The sequence below is a fragment of the Alosa sapidissima genome, chromosome 3, assembly GCF_018492685.1.
Source record: "Alosa sapidissima isolate fAloSap1 chromosome 3, fAloSap1.pri, whole genome shotgun sequence".
NCBI lineage: Eukaryota > Metazoa > Chordata > Actinopteri > Clupeiformes > Clupeidae > Alosa > Alosa sapidissima.
In genome coordinates, this window is record NC_055959.1 from 28,281,623 (window position 1) to 28,289,122 (window position 7,500).

Sequence of the window (7,500 nt, forward strand, 5' to 3'; positions counted from 1 at the left end):
CCTCTGTTCTGTGGTCTTATTTGAGGCTATCGCTACTTTACATCTCCGTTTCAGCGTCTCCCCTCGCTGGCTCCTTCTGTTATGAAACTCAAGGCTATGAGCAGTGAGGGGTGTGATTTGTGTTTGAGTCAATGTCACTGTGTGTCTGTGAATATGCCTGCGTGAAATGTGTGTGTGTGTGTGTGTGTGTGTGTGTGTGTGTGTGTGTGTGTGTGTGTGTGTGTGTGTGTGTGTGTGTGTGTTTGCGTGCGTGCGTGCGTGTGTGTGCGCGCGTGTGCGCCCTTTGAATGTCAATGTGCGTCTCTGTGTATACTCGTGTGAAATTTGTGTGTGTGAGTGTGCAAGTTGTGTGAGTGAGTCAGATATCCACTATGAGACACCCTGTGCCAGCATGCAGGAGCAAATCTATTCTCACTTGGGTTTGTGTTTAGAATTCATAGCCAGCGAGCCAACAAGCAGCTCCTCTCCTCTCCCTGTCCTGCTCTGTGTTCAGAGAGCACCGTTTACATTTGCAGAGTGGCAGTTTGTGTTTGGGAGAGTTGAAATAGCAGCTATACAGGTGATAAATCCCCTAATGGATCCTGAGCAGTCCTCTTTTAAACAGTGAAGTTCACAGAAGAGGAGAGGGAGTAAGTGAGTGAGAAAGGGAGGGTGGGAGAGAGAGATGTTTGCCTTTAACTAAGTCCCCCTGATGTGTGGGGTAATTGAGCAGAAGCTTAGAGAGTTGGTGTGTGCAGCCAAGTGAGTTATGAAATGGGGCTGTGACAGAGTCTGTTGTTTTCATGAGTCAGAGAGCTGACAACAGCTAGCACAAACCTGAGAGATGGAGACTTCACAACAAAAGGGCCATTTTCACCCCAGTGAAGAATACGCGTGTTTGTGTTTTTTTTTGTGTGCCTTCTTCTTTACCTTTGTGTATGTTTGCCTCTCTCTCTGTGTGTGTGTGTGTGTGTGTGTGTGCGTGTGCGTGTGTGTGTGTTACATACCTCCACCAAGCAGCATAAACCAACCGAATTCTGACGCAGCATAAACCACACTTGGATCCTTAAATATATTTATTAGTCTGTTAATTTATTCATAGTTTTTCTTCCTGTGATATTTATTGACGTGGCCAGTTTTGTGCGAGTCTGTAGCTTATTCTCATTTCCATCATGCCCCTCAGCAAAGATGGTTCCACCGTGCTAATATATAATATGGTATGATGATAGTTCCACCATGCTAATATATAATATGGTATGATGATGGTTTCACTGTGCTAATATATAATATGGTATGATAATGGTTCTACTGTGCTAATATATAATATGGTATGATAATGGTTCTACTGTGCTAATATATAATATGGTATGATAATGGTTCCACTGTGCTAATATATAATATGGCATGATGATGGTTACACAGTGCTATATAATATGGTATGATGAATGTGAGATGCTAGATTGCAGAGGACATATGGCTCACACAGACCTCCTAATTGATATGAATTGAGATGGGCCAAAAGAGTGGTGACAGGCTGCCACTCTGGGCTAGCGGCATGTTGTTTACTTAGACATTTATAAACCCTCTCTGGTGCTACAAAATGTTTTAATGAAGGTGATCCGGGCGCCGTGATGGATGCTGTGAATGTTGACAATGCAGCGTTACCATGACGCTGGCGTAAACTGGCATTTGGCATGGACTGAAAGGACATTTCATCACATTCGTGTATAGCACATTGTGTAGCATTAATAGATACTTTATAAACAGAGAGTAGGAGTAGTATAATGTTATGTTTGTATTAAGGATTTACTGTGTAAAGATGTCATGATTTTCATGTTTGCATTTCCACAGGTCATACTTTGAAGCTCATAACATCTCATCCTGTTAGTGTGTCTGTGTGTGTGTGCGCATATGTGAGAGTGTGTAAGAATGAACATTTTCTGGTCTGACTGTGGATGTGTGTCCAGTCATGGGTTACTGTATGAGAAAAAAACATGACTTAATAAAGATCTCAAATGAAAGCAGACTGCATTTTTTGTCTCTTTTGTGCCTCTACATGCCTGATTTTAAACTGTGTGTGTGGTGTGCGCATCTGAATGTATTTGTATGTGAGTGTGCGGTTCTTAACAGATGTGCATGTGTTCTGTGCCAGTCTGTATTTTTGGCTTTGGTCAGACCCATCTGCAACAGCTTGCCTATTGGCTATAACAGTCATCTTAATCTAGTGGTGTCCATGTGTGTGTGTGTACATCTATGTGTGTGCGTGCGTGTGTGCGCACACGTGTGTGTGAGGGAGAGATAGAGATGGAAAGTGTTTGTGTGTGAGCAAGTCTGTGTCTGTCATGCTGCCTAATGAGTCCCTGGGGGCTCACAAAGAAATGCATTTGGCAAGGTGTACACACACAGGAACAAAGACAATGTGAGAGAGAGAGAGATAGAGAACAGAGAAACTGGGAAACCTGGAGGTGCGACAGACAAGAAATAGCAGCAAGAGAATGCTACAATGTTCCGTACTAGATGCCAGGACAGAGGGACTTCACAGACCTTCTGAGAGGCATGAGTTCTGACCTCTCTTTGCTCTTGTCAGGCTGCAGAGACGAGGGCAGTGTGGAGAGGCGGACAGTAGGCAGAGGACGAGACGAGAGACGAGACAAGCACGAGGATGACTGAAGTCATTATCAGTCATTTAATTCCCCCCCCCCCTTACATTACAGCAGGGTTTTTCTTAGTAATCGTACAGTTCTGGCCTGCCAAGGAAATCAGCGTGTCCTTGTGTGCGCGACACTGAGATGGATCCCCGGGGTTTGTGCCGGGGACAGACTGTGCCACGCGCAAATGTCTCCTCTTGTCCCCTGTAGCTCCGCTTGTCCATACAGCTTCTATCTTCCAGTCTTCACATCTCCCCTTTTGTTACAAACTAGAACGGGAGGGTGGAGAAATAAGGTGGTGGTGGTGGTGGTGGAGAGAGTGAAGACTGGGCCGAGGGAAGATGAAGGGAAGAAAGGGGGAGGGGCTCAACTGCATATCGACCGCAACAGTGTCATTATGTGTGTGTGTGTGTGTTAGAGAGAAAGAGAGAGATTGAGAAAGAGAGACAGAGAGATTATAGGTAAACACAGGGAAGAGAGTAATAATGTTTTGTGTAACTGAGAAAATTGAATATGTTGCTCTCAGCACATGTTTGTGTGATTATGTGATGTATTATGTGTGTAGTTAGACACACAAACACACACACACACACACACACACACACACTCACACACTCACAAGGTCTACAGCAAAGCAAGCTTTAGTGGAAATGGAATCCTACTGTTGCATAGATGGTCGCGCGTGCAAGCAGATTCCTTTTGCAGAGTTTTGCAGCGTTTACTCATCCTTATGGTAGCATGGTGAATGTTACGCCCAGAACACATACATGCTTAGTTAAGAAACAGCCCTTTTGAACCATCAAACCATCAAACTAGCAGAAGTGGACGGAACACGCCCCAAATGTGCTATGCTTCAGACCATAAGCTTTAGATTGACGTTTAGATTATCTATGATTATCTTATCTACATTATCTTTATCTTTGCATAGCGGTCACTTGTAACATTTATTCCACAAGACTTGTGAATAAGGTGTTTCATTATAAAACATCAGCTTATAATGAAACATCCCTTACGCTTTTCCCTCTATCTTGATTTTGTTGTTCACAATACATCCATGACAAATGACATTGTGGATGTAGCTCTCACATGGATACTGAAGCCCCTTTTGTCTTGTTTTCCAGAAATTTGCAATGATTTCTTTTCGTACATTTGACACTGACATTCGTGAAAACATGGATGGACATACCAAGTGTAAAAGCTTGACAGGCGTAGCAACAGTAACTAAGGGGGGTGGGGCTTAGCTTAGCAAAGGGTCAATTATGTGCAGAGGCATTTTTTCCCCTGTATCGTTTGAACCACACCCATAATCAAATCCAAATGGATGGAAACCAGACTCATATTCTGAATAGAGTTTCAGTCTGGCTACGCCACCTATTATCATATTTTTGTTCCCAAACTAAAGTTTAAACTTGTTATCATCCATAAATAGACCCTAGGTTGTTTTTACTGTGGATTATTCCTTTAAGGATATGCCTATGTGCAATATGCTTATGTTAAAATGTCTTAAATATTTTATTCCAGTTTCTCACAGTGTCTGAAGTTACAAAGAAATAGTATTAGAACATCAAATGTCAATTGAAGCATGTTTTTATCTGACCAGAAGAAATGGTTTTGGAGCAGCTACACATGGCAAGGCATTTCATTTAGACACGATTGCTATCAACGGTTTTAGAACATTCTTTTTAATTTACTCATTCTTTTATTAGTGATGCTTCTTGTAGATCTTAATGTTCTTATTGTAACCTGACAGCATGTGTCACCAATTATTGTCACTGGTGTTCTGGTTCTGTATTCCTATGTGAATTCAGCTCCTCTTTTTCCTTGTTAGCATGTTCCCTTTCATGTGCACTAAAATCAATTACTTCATTACACTTCATTTGGCTTTAGGGGTGAGTGGAACATGTATGAACTTAAGTAGCCTAACTAATAACTGATCGGGGGGCAGCCGTAGCCTACTGGTTAGCGCTTCGGACTTGTAACCGGAGGGTTGCCGGTTTGAACCCTGACCAGTAGGAATGACTGAAGTGCCCTTGAGCAAGGCACCTAACCCCTCACTGCATCCCGAGCGCCGCTGTTGTAGCAGGCAGCTCACCGCGCCAAGATTAGTGTGTGCTGAGTGTGTTTCACTAATTCACGGATTGGGACTCAAAAGAGTATCTACTTATAACAACCTGTTCCTTACCATCTGCTGGCGTGACTACAGCTAAATCTGAGTAGCGTGCTCTTGGACACTTGCAGCCACTCATTAGTGTATGTCCATGTTAAATGAGTGTGCTCTTCTGCACAATTAACCTCTTGCTGTTGCTGCTAATGGGAAGAAAGATGACCCAGCAGCCTGAGGCAGGACTGCCCAACCCCATCACAGTGAATTAAGCACTAGAATATGCCACCTGTTCTGGAGGCTCACATGTTTACTCTGAAAGCAACTGGCTGTAGTGTGACTCCAAAACACCTCAATGGTGTGTGTGTGTGCTCTGAGGGATCTTGAGGAAACCGTGACCTTGCTATGCTAATGTTAGCACCGCGTTGCATCCTCTGAACCCCTGAGGTGGACAAGTGGGGTGTTTGCATTGTGGTGTGCATGATGTTTGTTGTATGTTTTTGCCACACATTAGCCACGTTCTGAACTCGATTACAGTGATGCTAATGGGCACTGATGCTAATTAAACAGGAAAGGACTGAGCTAAATTACGTGTGAACGTGTGTATGAGTGTGTGTGTAGCTTTTTTATCTTCTGGCCTTATTTCCAGTTCTTCACACGCTCTTATCTTTTGTGTGTCCTCGGTCTCACGCTGTCTTTCTTGTCATCCTCTCTTTTTCCTTCATTCATTCTTTGATCCTTCAGCTCTGGCTCAACTTCTTCATTCTGTTCTGGAGATAAGATTCAGATTTTCTGTTCCAGAGGACACACACACACACACACACACACACACACACTCACCTTGACACACACACACACCCTGTGTGCCACTGCCAGACATACCGATAATTTCTTTTTGTGAAAACTCTATGTCTCTGTCTGTCCCCCTCTCTTGCTCTCCTTCATTTGGGCTGACAGAAACACACCCAAACACAAAGCACAATGAAAACCAATATATATGAATAATGATTGTGTTTTTTATGCAGAGTCACGGCTCAGTCTTCTTTAATCTGCAATGGAAGGCACTGGTTTATCACACACACACACACACACACACACACACACACACACACACACACACACACACACACACACACACACGCTAGTACACATTTTTTAACATTGGTGTCTTGTTATGAACAAGGTTAACTGGATTCATTTTTCCCCCTGTGACAAATAATTGCATTTCTAATTGCAACGCAGGTCAGCAGAAATGTAAAAATGTCACAGACACTTCCCCGACCGATCAGAGACCACATTACGTGTGGGTAATTACACACACTGACTCACTGTCACTATCTGCCCTTGCTTTTCCTACTCCCCTCTTTTTTCTCCCTGCCTATTTCCCCTCGTTTCTTTGTCTTGCTTGCCTTTCTTCTCTCTCTCTCTCTCTCTCTATCTCTCTCTCTCTCTCTCTCTCTCTCTCTCTCTCTCTCTCTCTCTTTCCCTCCCCTCCTCTCCACATGTTGTGGCAGCCACTTATATTCACATTAAGCAGGGAGTCTGGCAGCTGAGGTTCCTCGCAATGGCGACCTGGAGACACACACACACACACTGAAAACCCAACGAAACGACACACAGGGCTCCACATGCAACTGAACCACAATCACATGTGCATGCACTGGTGAGCGTGTGATTTCATGCACTTATCTTTATGTGGTTCCCTGTGGTGGGTATTGTCTGTGTTCAGAGGACGCGCCTTCTGCAGAGCTGTCATGTTGGTCAACCCTCCAGTCAATGACATGGTCACTGGGCTGATAAGAATACCAGAAGAATGTTTTCTCTATGCCTATACTGTGTTTACATGAATGCCACTATTGTTGAAGTCCTTGTTGACATTTGTCATATTTATACTATTTGTCATCAGTAGATCATACAATCTCATACTATGGGTGTGTGCCTTCCCATGGGTGTGAAAAGGTAAGGTTTTCAGAGGATTGAACATTTTGTTAGGCATATATGGATGACAATCTATCCATCAGATTTAGAAGAGCCCAAGGATTAAGAACTCAAAATGATTAATAGAATATGAGCTAAAGCATACTTCCAAATTAGAACAAATGCCTTGAAGCTAATAGGTGCCATTGCATGGCTTTAAGATTATCAAAATATAGAATAGACGTGTGGCAGAAAGTCTGTGTGTGTGTGTGTTAATGTGTTTGTGTGTGTGTGGTGTATGTGTGTGTGTGTGTGTGTGTGTGTGTGTGTGTGTGTGTGTGTGTGTGTGTGAGTGTGTGTGCGTGTGTGTGCGTATGTGTGCTTGTTTATGTGGCTGTGTTACACACTATTTTTACTGCTCCTGCCTATTCCAGACAAATGACAAAGAGTTGGCACAGCACCTCTGCTTGGACTCCCGTCAAGTACCCAGTAGCACATCTCGAACATTTGCAAGTGTGTGTGTGTGTGTGTGTGTTTGCTCCAAAAACTGTGCTTCTGGAGCAGGAATAGAAATGAGGTGGCACCTGGCATGTGGACTGGATTGGATTAGCTGCATTTGACCACTGGGCTTCCCGCTGCCTTCAATTACTCAACATTTATTCAGCACACTCTCTGCTGCTAATTAATGCCAGTGCAAGTCCCACACCCCACCTCTCCCTCCACTGTATACACAGCCCTCTCTGTCTGCTCCAGAACTGCAGTAAGGACTGTCATGGCCATATGACAGAATCACTTGTACAGATGTCTTTGTCTTTCATTCTCTTGGCTCTTACTTATTTACATAGTTTTTATCTA

The 7,500-nt window shown here is 43.5% G+C and overlaps 1 protein-coding gene across 1 annotated transcript in view; it reads left to right on the plus strand.

Annotated features, from left to right (window-relative positions):
• The window catches only part of LOC121705436 (SH3 and cysteine-rich domain-containing protein 2-like), a 20,736-nt gene extending 18,749 nt beyond the window's left edge, over window positions 1-1,987 (plus strand). Inside the window, 1 exon segment of the mRNA XM_042086424.1 lies at window positions 1-1,987. This exon segment is cut by the window's left edge and continues 978 nt beyond it. The gene's annotated coding sequence lies outside the window, so the exon portion shown is untranslated.
• The last annotated feature ends 5,513 nt before the right edge of the window (window positions 1,988-7,500 follow it).